The 16,656-nt window shown below is 44.9% G+C and overlaps 1 protein-coding gene across 5 annotated transcripts in view; it reads left to right on the plus strand.

Annotated features, from left to right (window-relative positions):
* The window catches only part of KANSL1 (KAT8 regulatory NSL complex subunit 1), a 171,564-nt gene that overhangs the window by 1,942 nt on the left and 152,966 nt on the right, over nt 1–16,656 (plus strand). For 2 of the 5 annotated variants that reach the window (XM_075911135.1, XM_075911139.1), the window contains exon 1: nt 12,871–13,010. The exons of 1 other annotated variant lie outside the window; for it this stretch is intronic. The gene's annotated coding sequence lies outside the window, so the exon portion shown is untranslated. Of the gene's footprint in view, nt 1–12,870; nt 13,011–13,081; nt 13,262–13,317; nt 13,341–16,656 lie in introns of those variants that run through there. 2 more of the 5 variants (XM_075911138.1, XM_075911137.1) reach the window with 2 other exon arrangements.

Below are 16,656 nucleotides of genomic sequence, written 5' to 3' on the forward strand. Positions count from 1 at the left end.
CAAAGCCCTCAACGGCCATTTATCTTGGCGCCCTAGGCGACTGCCTAGTACGCCTGTATTGACGGGCCGCCACTGGTTGTAAACTAGAAGTTGGGTAGTTCCTACTGAAAATGTGGGACCCAAGTAACTTCCTTAATATTTTAATCATTCACAGAATTGTTAGAAATTATTTTCCAGGGTGTAAATCAATTCAATCTGAAAGACTTTCTGGTCCTCTTTGTCAGGTTATCTGGAGATTTCCAAATGCATTAGAATTGTCACAGTAGCTCTATCCTGTCAGCGCCACTCTGACTGTATGAAGCTATAACCTGCTACTACCAACCGTATTGGTTTTTTTTGTGTGTGTTTTGTAAACACTTGATAGGGCTTGATGAGGTCAACACTTTATACAGAAGACAGAATATTGTGAGTACATTTGAAACATTTTAGAAATTATGAAGAAAAGGAGCACATTTACTGAGTCCCATCTAGTATATTTTAATGCAGTCCCCATCACTCCAGTTAGTGCAGGACAGATCCTCAAGGTATTTTGTCTAATACTTTGTCCAGCCTACTTTTAATTGACTCATTGAATAGAGCATTCACAGCTTCAGTCTGTCTAATCTCACCATTAAGAAACACTTTCTGATATTCTACTTCCCCCTCCCTTTTAGATTCATTCTACTGGTCCAAGGTTCCATTTTTGAATAACCCCCAAATAATGTATCTTTTCTTGTTGTGTACACCCCTGAAATGCTTGTATATGGCTGCCATATTCTCTTTGCTCTGTTTACGTGGATCCTAGTATTGTTACACGTGCTTATAATTTTGCATGCATCTGTCAGCATGGTTTAGTGTACTCAGCATTGGCATAGGAAATCTTCTAGTTACTATTTGTGGTGGATAAGTTATTTCAACTCTCTGTGCCTTGTTTTTTCCATCTCTAAAATTAGGATAATATTGATATGCCTGAACAAGGAGTTGAGGATTAGCTGATGTAGGTACGCTGATTTTGGGAGAAGCATTATATAAGTAGTAGTGATTATTACAATGTAGAATTGTATAGATTTGGCCAAGCTGTATGCATTTAATAGAAATCAAAAAGGGCAACAGTCCTAAAAGAAGACAGGGTCACAATCCCTTGCCATACTAAGTATTTTTCTTGGTTGTTATGAAAGCCAACTCCCTCCCTCCTAAATTATACCGGCCAAATGAAAGACCCTTCCTTCAGTGAGATTGCAGAGGATGGAATTTACAAGCAGTTCTGTTACAGAATATAAAATATCCTCTAGGCAAATTCACACTAGTTATGCTGACCAGATGGTCATCATAATAGTAATATCCTGTGATGTGTTAGTGATATCCTGTGATGTGTTAGTAATATCCTGTGATGTGTATTTACAACATTTTCACCATCTTCATCAATTTAATACTGTTTATGTTAGTTCTCTGCTACAAGTTTTGGAGGTTGCTGCTACATTTTAGCAATATGCTATTTTTTTCCCCCAGAGATGCTGTGCTCCTGTAACTTCTTTTGATGGCAACGATATTTGCACGGCACCTATGAAAAACATGGCCTATATGTGTTTGGAAAATATATTTAAAAAGACTAACTAATCATGAAATTGCCATACATTAATTAATGGATTAAGTAGGCAAGAGTTTTTCATAGGTATGTAATGGACTTTGATAACCTGGGACACCTTATAACTAGGGATGAAAGTGAGTATTTGACTACTCGCTTCCCCCACATGCCCAAAGGGAGGGGAAGCAGGAGCCAGAGTTGGGGGAGCTGGCTTAAAAGCTGGCTCCCCCCAGCACCATCTATGTGGTGCTGCCTGGCATGCTCTCTCCCCCCCCCCCCCCCCCCCCCATGCTGTTGCCTCTGATAGAGGCAGAAGTGGGAGGGTGGGAAGGGGAGGCTGCTGTGAAACAGCCTGTGTCTGTGGTAGCCTGGGCTGGCCACGGGCATAGGCTGCTCCGGCAGCAGCCTCTGTCTGTGGGGGTCCCAGCTACTCGCTGGGACTCCTTCTGGACAGGGGCTGCAGGATCCAGCAGGAGCTGGGACTGAACAGTCCCGGCTTGTGCCGAGTCCAGAAGCTACTGCTGCTGCAGCTCTGCAGTTTAAGTGTAGTAAGAGTTGGGCATGCAGGCAGCATTTAAACTACAAAGATGCAATGGGGGTAGCTTCTGGTCCCAGCACGAGCTAGGACTGAGGAAGCCTTCCCGTATTGACTAAACTGTGTAGTTGTTAACATTTTTATCGGCTACACAATTAGTGGATTACCCGCCCCTTAACATCCTTGCTTATAACATTTAAAAGCAGTCAGCCTTATGACTGGAGACTTACAATATCTACTAATGATATCACACTTAAGTTTATTTTTTAAATAACTTACTCTCTGCATCTAGTGTTCTGACTTAAAACATATATTAACTAGCTATGCTTCTCCACCTGGAAATCAGGAAGAAAAGTGAAGAGTAAACTATAAGTAGATTCTGGCTAGTTTCATTTCTAATATTGGGACCCATTTGGCTTCAGTGAAACCAACAAACCATGTCAATTTCATACAGCTACTTGGAAAAATTGTTAAAGAGCACCAGAGCTGTTTTTGGCTGAGAGAAAACCAAAAAATGAATTTTATGGAAAGGGTAGAGTAATGAAGGCAACCTGCCTTCAGTAGAATCAGGAAGCTGTGAGAATCAGGTAGGCGAGACATGGGGAGAATGAATTGTTTCTACCTTCCAGTAGTCAGAAGGGTCTAGGTGAGAGGATGTGTTTGAAGCACGTGGTTCATTTGATCAGATATTTACTACCTGGAGGATAATAGCAATTATAGCTCTTCAGGAAGGATCCAAGCGCAGCACCTTATTAAGACTTTCAGCACATTCCTAGCATTTTTGGAAAGGGTCTGGGCTTCTCAGCAAGGGGATAATCCTGCAATTAGCTGAGGGTAAGGATTGTCCCTGCTCCACTTCTCTTTTGTGTTGGTGCTGGCTAGTGGTTCCAGTTCTCTGTTAGTTGGTATCTGATAAAGCTTTTGTGTCTAGTCACGATTGCTTTATTCTCTCAATAAATGATCGGTTTCCCTAAACTTGTATTGGGATATAACAAACGAATGCAAAATCCTTGCATACAGTGCAAATGTGAGTGTAGAAGATTACATCATCCTTAAGCATAGCTGCCAAGTTTAGTGTCACTCCTTATGTGAGATTTCTTATAGCTCACGCACATGCATGCCAGCAGAAGGGCGGTTTAGCCACGCAGAACTTGAGTGTCCGGTCCCTCACTCCCAAGATCAACAGCAGTAGCAGCAGAAACAAAGATGAAATAGTGTGACTTTATGCATCTGATGAAATAAAAGCCGGTTCCCCCCCAGCACCTTCTTTGGAGTGTCGCCTGCTCCCCCCTGCTGCATCTATCAGAGGCAGTGAGGGAGATAGGGGAGGCTGCTGCAAAGCAGCCCCTGTCCGCAGGGGTTCCAGTGGGGAGTTTGGCCTTCCCACGAATAGGGGCTGTTGCCACCAAGCAGCAGGGCTGGCCTCAGTTAGCCTTGTCCATCACGAACAGAGGCTGCTCCAGCACCAGCCCCTGTTTGTGGCAGCCAAGCCTGGCTGCAGACGGGGGCTGCTGCTGGAGCAGCCCCTTCCCGTGGCTAACCCTGGTTGCTGTGAACAGAGGCTGTTCTGGCACCAGGCCCTGTTTGCAGTGGACAGCTGAACTCCGTGTGAGACGGGACCCAACAGTCCTGGTTCATGCTGATCGCTGTGCCTCTTCATTTTAAATGGCTCTTACTACATTTAAAATGCAGAGCGGCAGCGTTGGTGGGTTCCGGAGCCAGCACGAGCCAGGATTGTTCAGTTCCAGCTAGGGATTTGAAGGACTGGTTGACTAGTCACTTCCCCCCATCTCTTGCTGCCTGTATCAGAAAGAGTCAGCAAGGAGGGGCATGGGGAAGAGGGAGAGGTACTTCAAAGCAGCAGCGCTGCATGGAGCCTGGGGCCAGACCTTGGGCTCCACACAGTGCTGCCGCTTTGAAATACCACGTGCAGCCCAGGGCCAGCTGGGATGTCCCCAGGCTGCACGCGGCATTTCAAAGCAGCAGTGCCGTGTAGAGCCCAGGATCAGCTTGGGACTCCCCTGCTGACCCTGGGCTCTGTGTGGCGCTGCCGCTTTGAAACACCACAAGGGGTTGTCAGGATTCCCTATCTGACCTTGGGCTGACTCCAGGCTCCACGCGGTGCTTTTGCCTTTTAACCCTATGGCTGTTGCTACGCTTCAAAGGTGGAGGAGCCCTACTGACTAATCAAATAGTCGATGCAAAATGCATTGATTATTTGTTTAGTCAGTTACTTGATATTTAACATCCTTCGTTCCAGGTTGAAAGGGCTTCTGGAGCTACCCCTGCTGCAGCTCTGCAGAATGGTCCTATTGACTAATCGTATAGTCTATATGTAGCAAAATGTTGTCCTGAACAAATTAGGAAGCTATATAATCGATGCTTCAGAAGTATAGCTGAGTTACTCATTAATGCATCTCAAGGTCACTGTACTGTTTCAGGTCAGTTCCACACAGGGAAGCCTTGGAACTTAGGACTCAAACCTGTGAATAAAGTTATCACAAAGGTATGAATAGAGACATTTGCTGGATGGCCCACTACATTCCACATCCTAATGACATCAAACAAAAAAACAATGGTACTTAAGAACAATTTGCAACTTCCCTAATTGACTATTTCTCTCCCCCCCCCCCCCCATCCTCTATTTGTTTTGAAACTGGACTTGTAATAACTGCATTCATCTGAAGAAGCGTGTTGTGCCCACGAATGCTTATGATACCATTTGCAAGTTTTGTTAGTCTTTAAGGTGCTGCAATACTATTTGTTTTTTAAGTTTTACATAATCTATGACTAACAGCAATGATGGGTGAACCCAAGGTGAGATTTGTTTAAATAAGAAAATCACCAATACATTCAGAGGCAGTACATTCAGGCCTTGTTTAAACCAGTGTGTAGGTAATAATATTAGTACTATAGTGTGCTTGCTGTTGGCCATTATAAAAAGTGCTTATATTGGTATAATTTTATTCCTCTACAAGAATAAGCTAATGTTATAATGGTGGCCTTTAGTAGATCCTTTATACTGATTATAAAATCACATACACGTAGTGTTGAAAGAGACCTTGAAAAGTAATTAAGTCCACCACCCTGCACTGTTTAAGAGCAGGTAAATCTAAGCCAACCCATGACTGATGTTAGTCCTACCAATTTTTAAAAAAAACCCCGATGATGGGAATTCTGCAGTCTCGCTTGGAGGCCTATCCCAAAGCTTCACTACCCCAATAGTTAGAAAGTTTTTCCTAACATCTAAATCTCCCTTGCTGGAGATGAAGCCTGTTACTTCATCACCTACCTTCCATGGTCCTGGAGAATAAGTGATTCTCTTTCTTCTTTCTAACAGCCCTTAACGTATTTGCCAACCGTTACCAGGTCCCATTTCAGTCTTCTTCACTCAAGACTAAAAATTTCCTTTCTCCAGTATTCTGGGTCTTTACCTGGCCTCCAGGGGGTTGTTAAAGGTAATTGCTAATGGTTCTGAGATTGGTTCATTAAGTACTGTAGAATGAATTTCAGCAGACCCTGCCAACTTGAATACATCTAACTTTTCTAAATATTCTTTAACCTGTTCTTTCCCTATTTTGGTTTGCATTCCTTCCTCCTTGTTGTAAGTATTAATTATATCAAATATCTGGTCGTCATCAATAAAAGGATTTAAGACTGAAGCAAAATAGGCATGAAACACCTCAGCTTTATGGATATCACCTGTTTATTAGCTCTTCTTCCCAGCTATGTAGAAGACATACACTTTTCTTTGTCTCTGTCTTGCTCCCAATGTATTTGAAGAACTTTTCTTGTTGTCTTTTGTTTACTTTGCTAGGTATAACTTGTATTGTGCCATAGTTTTTCTGATTTTTGTTCCTAAAAATTTTGTGCTATTTTTGTACTCCTTAACTTTTTACTCTTGTCCATGCTTCCACTTTTTGCAGGAGTCACTTTTGATTTTCAAGTCCTAAAGAGCACTTGATGGAGCCATATTGACTTCTTACTGTTTTTCTTTGTATCTGTCCTTTGCATCTGGGTAGTTTGGAGTTGTACCTTTTTAATATTATATCCTTCCAACTCTCCTGAAGGCCTTAGATTTTTTTCCCATGGAACTTTATTTACAATCTCTGTGTTAAAGTTAGCTTGTTTTGAAGTCCGTTATCCTTATTCTGCTGTTCTTTCTTGCCTTAAAATCATGAGATCTATCATTTCATGGTAATGTTTACCCAAATTGCCGTCCATCTTCAGATTTTCTAGCAATTCCTTACCATTGGTTAGATTCAAGTCTAAAATGTCTCTTTCCCCCTCTGCAAAAGTGACAAAGTGGGTCTGGCCCACGAAAGCTTATGCTCTAATAAATCTGTTAGTCTTCCCCCTCGTTACTTCCTTCACCGCCTGGAACAAAAAGTGTCTCCAGTACAGTCCAAGACCTTACTGGAAACATTGTGTTTTGACATGTCACTTTTTGAACAGATGTGTGGGTAGTTGAAGTCCCTCTCCTACTACTAGGGCATGTGTTTTGGATTTTTCTGTTCTAGAAATATCTCCTCTATCTCTTTTTTTCCTGATGTGATGGCCTTTAATAAATCCTTTACCATGACACCATCCCCCTATTATTTTTCCCCATTTCTCTTTAGTTGGTGCTTCCTACCTCCTTTTGGGCCTTCGAACAGGAGTATATATATTCTTGATGCATAATGCGTGCTCTTCTCTTTTTTTTTCCCCCTGGCTGTCCTTCCTGAAGAAGCTGTATGCCTCTCTATTTTCCATCACAAGACTTGTCCCTCAAAGCCACAGTGACACCAATTAAGTCATAATTTATCTTGTATACTAATGCTTCCAGGTCTTCCTTTTTATTCCTCATACTTCTTCCATTTGTGTGTTGACAGCTAAAATGTTGACTAGATTCTGCCACTGATCTTTCTCTTGTAATTTTCTGTATCCTCAAGAACTAATCCCCTGTCAAAGTTGTGGGTTGGTTTTTTTGTTTTTGTTTTTTAATACTGCATCTATGGCTAGAGAGTCACACTAGTATAACTGTTTTGATGGGAAAAAAAATCACACTCCCCAATAGTGAGATAATAATACCAGTACAAAATCTGTATGTAGATCAGGCGTCAGAAAAAGTGTGATTTTGATTGCTCACTAGTGATCCATCTGCTTATTTAAGAAGCATCACTGATAATTAGCACTTGTACAGTGCTTTGAACCTACTCGGCATTATGTAGTCATTCATTCCCAATTGTCCTGTGAAGAGGCTAAGTATAATCAACTTGCAGATGGGGAAACTGAGATGCAGCAGTAAAACAGGTACAGTGCAATAAATTATGCTCTGGGCTCCACCTCTGATTCAAGAGCATGATTATTGGTCCCAAGTTAATTTCTGTATATCATGCAGTCTCTGGGTGGCTTCTGGAGTCTGATCTGCTACTTAAGCTAGTGAGATGGTAATTATGGTCCAGGGCACACTGCAAATGAAAATATGCACTAGGACTCCAGTCTTGTGACTACTTAATGTACACGCTGAAAGTTAAACATGTGAGTAGCCTCATTGAAGTCAGGGGTTATAGATCCATATTAAAGTTAAGCATGCATATAGGTTTTTTTTTTTTTTTTTTTTTCCTTTCCAGAATCAGGATTGCGTTGCATACTGGTAGAGTATCTTATTTGTGGAGTATGGGGGATGTTGTAGTGGTCCATATAGTAGTGGATTTTGCAGTGCAGTTATATAACAAGAGGATATGATTCTCATTTTGCACTAAGGCCTTTTTACATTGTCAGTGAGTATTTCATTTGCATTAGGAGCAGAAAAGGGTTTCCCAAATAATCTAGCAGAGTAATTGAGACTCATAAAATATGTTTCTAAGGATCTGGTCCTTCTAGCATTAGTTCATCATAAGTGTGAAAGATGCAAATGCAGGAGTTGATCCTTAGAATCTGTTCCAGCTGAGGATTCTTTCTGAAAGTTCTAAGAAAAGTTAAACATGGCCCCTGACTTGTGTCCCTTTCATGTCTCTTATATGACCCAAGTCCCACTTTTTAAATACTGAAAAGTACTCCATAAAGGGTAGATGCCGGCTTCTCATTTAATTTTCTGACAGTCCTCTCTAAGGGTTGGTCACCCCTGGCTTCAGATGCTGATATATTCCACTTCCTGGCCTGAGGCACAGTGTGGGACCCAGCAAACAATAGTTGCAGGATGCTTCAGGCATTTGGATGGAAGCACATCTCAGCGACTGCAGAGATGGATTAAAATCAACTCATCCCAAGAGTCTGAGACCTGGCTCCTAGCAACCAGAAGCTTTTTACATAGCCACCCCTTCCGCTCCCCAGCAGTTCATCTGAAACCTAGGAAACTAGCCATTCTTTAAAAGTTGCCTATTCTTCCCCATTCCCCCCCCCAAAAAAGAGATGAATATGTCCTTTTATATTTTTATTACTGTTCTGTTTAAAAAAATGAAAAGAACACCAGATAGTGATGACAGGAATATCAAATCTTTGTTTTTCCTGGTTTCTGTTGGAGATCTCCTGGAAATTCAAAAAACCCGAGGAGCTTTTCTTTCCTTAATTGACAGGTCAAGGGTACTGAATCTTGAAAAGAACTTTAGTTTTAGATGCCTAACAAACAATGGGAATTAAGTGGTATCACAACCAAAGGGGCGCAGCTCCTCCTTCCACTCTCTCCTACCCCAAGTTTTAAATAGTATCTAAAAGTAATTTTCTCTCACTCAGATTTCACTTCTTTGATAATTGTGATAGTAGAGTATCAGAGGGGTAGCCGTGTTAGTCTGAATCCGCAAAAGCGGCGAGGAGTGGGTCTTTGCCCACGAAAGCTTATGTTCCAACACTTCAGTTAGTCTATAAGGTGCCACAGGACTCCTCGCCGCTTTTGCAGATTCAGACTAACACGGCTACCCCTCTGATACTTGACACCATGCAAGGCACTGCATTTAGCCGTATGGAGTAGAAATCTATCAACCTCATGAAGAAAGACATGCATCTGATGAAGTGGGTCTTTGCCTATGAAAGCTTATGCTCCAACACTTCAGTTAGTCTATAAGGGTATGTCTACACTACCCCCCTAGTTCGAACTAGGGGGGTAATGTATGCATACCGAACTTGCTAATGAAGCCCGGGATTTGAATTTCCCGGGCTTCATTAGCATAAAGCCGGCTCCGCCATTTTTAAAAGCCGGCTTGTTCGAACCCCGTGCCGCGCGGCTACACGCGGCACGGGCTAGATGGTTCGAACTATGTAGTTATTCCGAACTATCTGTACGCCTCGTGGAACGAGGTGTACAGATAGATCGGAATGGCTACATAGTTCGAACTATCTAGCCCGTGCCGCGTGTAGCCGCGCGGCACGGGGTTCGAACAAGCCGGCTTTTAAAAATGGCGGAGCCGGCTTTATGCTAATGAAGCCCGGGAAATTCAAATCCCGGGCTTCATTAGCAAGTTCGGTATGCATACATTACCCCCCTAGTTCGAACTAGGGGGATAGTGTAGACATACCCTAAGGTGCCACAGGACTCCTTGCCACTTTTGTGATAGTAGACTATTGATAAGTCAGTTCTACCTATTTTTCCTGGGAGACTCTATGGGGACAAGACATGAATATCAAGAAAAAAACCAAGCAAGGGTTTAAAAATAATATAAGGATTTCTTTGGACATAACATGTAAAAGGAGGGGCTTGGAGGGACAATCCGTTTTTTTCCTTTAAGGAGTTAAACCAGTAGTGGGAAACCTGCAGGCCATCAGAGTAATCTGTTGGTGGGCAAGGAGATGTTTTGCTGGTATTGACCATCTGCAGGCATGGCTCTCCGCTGTTCCCAGTGGCCATGGTTTGTTGTTTCCAGCAAACAAGCTGCAGGAAGCCATTCCTGAGGCCAGTTAGATCAGGGGTCTCCAACCTTTTTAAACACGAGATCACTCTTTGAATTTAATTGCAATCCGAGATCTACCTCAAACCCAAATACCCTGGCCCTGCCTCCTTTGTGCCCTTTCTCTGACGCCCTGCTCCTGCTCACTCCATCTTCCCTCACTTTCACCAAGCAGAGGCAGTGCATTGGGGTGCAGACTCGGGTCTTGGATTCAGGGATCTGTGTGAGGGGCTCTGAGCTGATCTTGGGGCAGGCAGTTGGGGTGCAGGAGGGGGTTGTAGGTGCAGGCTCTGGGAGGGTGTTTGGATATGGGGTGCTTGGGGCTGAGGCAGGAGTTGGGTGCAGGAGGGAGTTCCTAACTGGGGTAGTGGGTGGATGTGGGTTCTGACTGGACACTGCTTACCTCAGTTGGCTCCTGGGTGTTGGTGCAGCAGGGCTAAGGCAGGCTCACCCTTACCCTGGCCCTGCACCACTCCCAAAGGTAGGGTAGCCAGGTGTCCGGTTTTGAACTGGACAGTCCAGTATTTGAGCTTTCTGTTCGGGAAACAAATTGAGAAAATAGAACTGTCCGGTATTTTCTAAATAAGATGTAATGTAGATTGTGATGTAATGTCAAGTGTGTTCGGTATTTTTGTTGAAACCATCTGGTGACCCTACCCAAAGGCAGCCAGCAGACTCCATCCCAAATCCTGTTGTGCTCCATGCTCTGCTTTGTGGAGATAGGATACAGGGTGGGAGAGGGGGCACCTTGAAATCAGTGCTCTTCTTGTCCCTCCCCTCCCCTGCACAGTAAGCAGGAGGCTCCCTGGGGTGGTGGGAGTCAGCTCCAAGGCAAAGGACAGGAGATGCACAACAGTAGAGGAAGGAGCAGCTGAAGCGCCAGCTCTTGATAGCCTCTTGGCCACACCTGTCAAGATAACCTGTTAGAGGCTCCAAGACCTATGAGTAGATCTCGATCTACTGGTTGGTGACCACTGTGTTAGGTGATGTACAAAAATATAGGAAAAGCTTTTTAAAGTTGAACACTCAATCTTGAACACTCTAATTCACTTTTTTTTCTCCCTTCCTGTTTCCCCTCTTCCTTTATTTATTCTTGGATCTGGACTTTTAATACTTCATTCATCTGAAGGAGTGGGTTATACCCACAAGCTCATGATACCATCTGCATGTTTTGTTAGTCTTTAAGGTGTTACTAGTGGAGTGTGGTGGTGGTGGCAAAGTTTTTCCACTTCCAGACTAACTCGGCTACCCCTCTGAAGCTTTTAAAAATATAGGAAGTCAAATCCATATGCTTTAGGGCAAAGATTCTTTTTATAAAGACATAGCAGACAAAATATGAGGAGAAGCAATGCATAAAGAAAATAGTCTGGATGATAAATATGACATTTCAGAGACATGTCCTTTAAACTATTATATAAAGACTGTCTCCAGCTATCTCTCTAGTTAGCTTTAGGGATTTTTTTTTAAATACACTTATTTAATATTTACTAATTTTACTTTTTGTTCCCACTTCTGTTTAAATAAGCTTTGAATAAGTTCTCACCAACTGGGCCTCCCTAGTGTGCCTTTCTGGACTGCCATACTTATTTTTGCAGGATGAAGTAAGGAGGATGTTGTTGCAGTAGCTGTGGTGGTGTTTTTGTTGTTTTTGCATGCTGTGCAATTTTAAGGTAGTTGGATATTATTGTTTTCTATAGTACGTGTTTACTATAAATTGCACCTCTCTGATCCAGCAACAACAGTGGTTGTTTTTAAAACATTAAGGCTGCAAAGAGGTTCAAGGGACTGAGCTTTGCCCAAAACTGCAAGTTCTGTTTCTTGTTCCAAGGACTTGTCTCAACACTTATTTACAGCAATATCCTCGTGGCCTTGCCCAAACTCTCCTTTGGAGGAAGAATTTCTTTGGGCATTTCTTTGAAGGGTCTTTACGGATCTGGCGCGTGTGGCTTTTGGTGAACGCCTGGCTGGATTGCACAGAGTCCCTGGGATTGTGATAGAAATGTAGCCCTGTTAGTCCCTGGGATTGTGCGCGCATCGCTGCAGGCTGGGCTACCCCCCTGTGCCTGTTCTGGCTGAGCCGGCAAAGAAGGGACGCCTGGCTGGAGTTACGCAGGACTACACTTCCCAGCAGGCTCCGCGTCCCCTGCAGCCGCCTCCCTGTGCAGGGCCGCAGCGCGCGTGCGCAGTGACAGCGGCACGGCTGGCCCCCTGGCGGCCAGCGGGCACGCTGCAGGGGAGCCGCCGCTGCCTGCGGTAGCGCCCGCCTTGCCCCAGCGGCGGGACAATAGGCGCGGGGCCGGGCCTGCAAGTGCCGGGCTCCGCGAGCCGAGAAGCCCCCCCCCCCGTGACTCACAAGCACCCCTCCCCCCCTTCCCGGGGTCGCTCCTGGCTGCACGGGCCCAGCCCCGGGGCGTCCCGCCGCCCAAGCCGGGGGCTGCTCGCTGGCCGCGCTCTCCAGCCGGCGGCTCGGCGGGGCCCCCTGGCTGCGGGCGGCGCGGCCGCAGTGCGCTCGGCTGCCGGCGGGGGCGCTGCGCCGGCCCTCCCTCCCCCCCCCGCCCGGTGCATTCTCCGATTAAAGGGAGGGGGAGGGCAGGGAAGGAGCCCGGCCGCCATTTTCCGAGCAGCGCCGCCGCCGCTCTGACCCGGAGCGGGGGGGAAAAGCACCGCAGCGCCCGCTCCGCCGCCGCGCCCCGGGCGGGGAGAGAGTCGGAGCGACCGCGCGTCCAGCCGAGGACCCGCCGCCGGCGGCGCCAGGGCGCTCCCCGAGCCGGGGGTGGGGGGGCCAGCGTCTCCCCCCCCGCCCCAGCCCGGGCTGCAGCCGCTGCAGCCGGGGAAGGGAGAAAGCGACGAGCCCCGCGCCCCGCCGCCGGGGGAGCCAGGGCGGGCCCGAGCCGGCGGGAGGGGGGGGAGCCGGGGCTGCAGCCGGGGCTGGCGGGGCCTGTGCCGGCTGCGGCTCCGCTTCTCCCCTCGGTCGGCGCTTGTTTGCAAACTGCGCCCATTTTGTGCGGGGCTGAATCCGCCCGGACTGTGCGCTCGGCTCCATCACGTGGTAGGTGCCGCGGCCGCCCCGCTCCCGCTGCCCTTTCTCCTTCCCTCCCTCCCTCCCGCTGCCCCTTTGTTACCGCAACTACCGCCGGCCCCGCGGAGCCAGGCAACTTTCAATGGCTCCTGCTCCCTCTGCGGCGCTCCCGCCGTGGGCACTGGCGGGGAGGGGCGGGGAGGGGGGCTCGCTCCCACCCTCGCCATCTGCGCCCGCGGCTGCCTCCGTGCCCGGCGCCGCCGCCTCCGAACGTGTCTGATGTGGGTTGCTGCCCGTCCTGGCCTCAGCCCGAACTTCTCTGCCCGGCTGCTGGCTCCCCCGCACCCCTCCCTGGGCCAGGCACGCTCGGGGATCCGGGTGGGGGGTGTTGGGTAAAGTACTCGGGGTGACTGTAGCGGATCTCTCCTCCTTCGGGGGGAGGGGAGCGCGTGCGGGAGGCAGGGTGGGGGGGAGAGCAAGGGCCTGACTTTTTTTTTTGTTGTTGTTTTGTTTTTTTGTTTTCGTGCCTTCCTGGTGTGCTTGTCTCTTTCGTGTGCGCTGGCTGAGCCCCGCCTGCTAAATCTCCCGCGGTAGGGCTCTCTCCTTGTGCGTGTGTGTGTGTGTGTGTGTGTGTGTGTGTATTTCCACTCCCTCCCCTGGTGCGTGTGGCTAGCAAAGTACTGCGGATCCATGGCGTGGAGGGGGTGGCGGCGAGGCGCTTCGCTTGCTTTTGATGGCGCCACTTTAAATTGAAATCTTTGCACCAGGGCTGGGAGCCCTTTGTGGCTTGGTGATAAACTTGAATGGCTGCGGATGGAACGTTGGGAGCCTGGCTTTTCGAATGCGGCGGACCCAAAAGTTCTAACATCGAGTCCTGCATTGCCGCCCCCAGTTCCATTCACACTCTTTCCCCCCCCCCTCCCGTGTGTGTTGCCATCTCTGTCACGTGGCTGGCAGTCATTGTGGTGTGGTGCTGCTGCTGCTTGTAGGGTGTGTAATATTATATATTAGCCTTAATCTGAAGTCTGCCCTCTCAAAAACAAAGAAGCCGACTGAAAGCTATCCCGTTGGAAGAGAACAAAGCTGATAGGAGTATTAAATTAAAAAAAAGGGGGGGGGACCCAACCCTGAGTTATAAAGTAAACAGAAGAAAGTTGCATAATCTCCACCTTGCATAATTTAGCATGAAGTGCTTGCCCCTTCACACTGACATTGGGCCCAAGTGCAAAGTTAAGTAGGGTGTAGTGAGGCATGTGTGTAAGTGTCTCTCACCGTCTCATGGTTTTAAAATGCAGTAATTGATTTATTTGTAAACGTGTGTACAACCCTTCTATCCGTTTGGGACTTAGTGGTCAATTCTCAGATATGGGTTTGATCCACTAAACCCAGTTGAAAGTTTCTGTGGTTATTTTAAATTTGGGATTGGGGAAAACGTGTTCATTGTTCTCTAAACAGAAGAATATACTGTATTCACATTTTAAAAGACTGTTCTGTTCTTGCATATATGTTATGATAAGAGGTTTAGATTATTTGCAGTGCTCGATTTTTAAAAAGATCCTGAGCAAATCTGATGGTAGATAAATTCTTTGTAAAGGAAATTCTTTGTTAAATTCTTTAACAAATTTATCTATCAGTGTTTCTATTTAGAAAAACAAACCCACCCTTTTTTGTACATTGGAGCATAATCTCTCCTGCTAATGAAATCTATATATTCTAAATTTGACCAGTATGTTTTTATGTAGAATCTTATATATATCACCAGTTGGAGTGGCAAACAGAATGGTCATTTTCTATAAAAACTGGCCATAGTATGATAGGAATTACTGTTAGTTGATTTGGTATGGGTTTTTATTTATTTTTTTTTAAAGTCTGACCACTATATTTTGAACAGTTTGGGCCATTTTCTTGCTAGCAATTACATCATGTCATGTGATATGTAGTGTGTGATGTGTATTTCTAAAAATAAAACAAGGTAAAAAGCCCATCCTCAGGGAAGTTAATATTTGTTGTGAAATTGAGAAAGTACTTTAGTCATAATACTGTTTGACTAGTAATAAACTTATTTTCTTTCTTCACAGTTCTGTTGATATACTAATATAACAAACACACCCACTTACCTTGTAATTTGTTAAATGCTGATTATGAAGAGGTTCTGTTTTTTTTTCAGAATAACATTTTTTTTATTTAAATACCACACTTTTGTTTTCAGAGGGGAAACATATAATGCCAGTTACCCATTCTGTATATGCTTCCCTAAAATACCCATTCTGTATATGCTTCCCTAAAATCCATTCATAACAAAGATATTATGGACAGTGATGATGCTTTATAGGTTTTAGCCACAAATTTATTACCTTAAATAGAAGAAGATATTGATTTCTTGACTTCTTTTATTTTGTTTGAGATGAGAATAGTTAGTTGCCTGACTTGATAGTGGCACCTCTTAAGGTAAGCTGTTGGCAAAGCCTAGTTTGGGGCGGAGGTGTTGTGGAATTTTTTCCTTAACTGTACCATCTCAGTGGGATCACTATAAATCCATATTAGGCCCTGTCTGTGCTGCAAACTAAGTCCATATTGTGGATTTAGTTACAACAGAGTTAAAAGTGACCTGGAAAAGGGGGAAGGATGGAAATCTTATATTGTTTCATGCTTCTTTTATAAAGGAAGCCAAAACAGCTGGTTTTTCTGTGTTTTTTTTTGTAGCACTTTTTTCAACATTTTAAATGCAAGCAAAGTTCATCCTGGAAGATTACAGTGACTGGAAAATGTCGCAAAAGTCGAGAGTAAAAGCTGAACAGTTTTTTTGTAAAGAAGTTACTTTAGTCACAGTTTTAAAACTGTTTTTGTTAACACATACAGTTCCAACAACCAATAAACACTTTGGACAAAGCATGTCTCTGGAGTTTCAGCACTGTATCTTTTCAGTTTAGAGCTGATAATGCATATGCTTTTATGATTGGGAAGTTCAGCAAGCAAAGCCAGGGAGGATCAGACTTAATGTTCTAATAAGGCAAATAAGAAATATATTCTTCATATATGCATCCTAAAGGGAGGTTGTATAATGAAAATCACATCAGTTTTGCAGGGGACTATTCCATATACATTTTTTTTCTGAAATCTCTTCTGAAAACTTCTTTTTAGTGTACAAATTATTGTCTTGCTTACCAAACCTCAGTGCTGTTTTGGCTCCCTGACTATTATTATTTTATTTTTAAATCAAACCTTGTTTTGCTATGCGATCAGGACAAACTGTTGCATCATATGTCGATTAACTTTTTTTCTGGGTATCTGGTAATGTGCTGGCTTGGCCAAATAATACATAGTTTCTATGTGTGGCTCTTTAATGAGACTACAAACACACTGAAAATAGAGTCTGAATACTTGTGTCATTAGAATGGTAAGTATGAAGTACAATTTCCCTTTGTTGCAGTTTATAAATTTCATTTTCCCAGTCCATAATATCTTTGAATACACTGTATCTGGAATGAATGTGCAAAAACTTTTGTTGGAGAATCTTCTCCAGACTCTCAAATTATTGTTTAGCCATATGGATAAGGATGTAATTTTGAACTGCTTTGTTATACAATTAGGAAAAGGCTTCCTGTCTGTTCTCTGTTGGACAAACAGAGTTGCTACACATCAGTGTTGTGGTGATGTGATGCAGTCATTTAGTGTG

The sequence above is a fragment of the Pelodiscus sinensis genome, chromosome 29, assembly GCF_049634645.1.
Source record: "Pelodiscus sinensis isolate JC-2024 chromosome 29, ASM4963464v1, whole genome shotgun sequence".
NCBI lineage: Eukaryota > Metazoa > Chordata > Testudines > Trionychidae > Pelodiscus > Pelodiscus sinensis.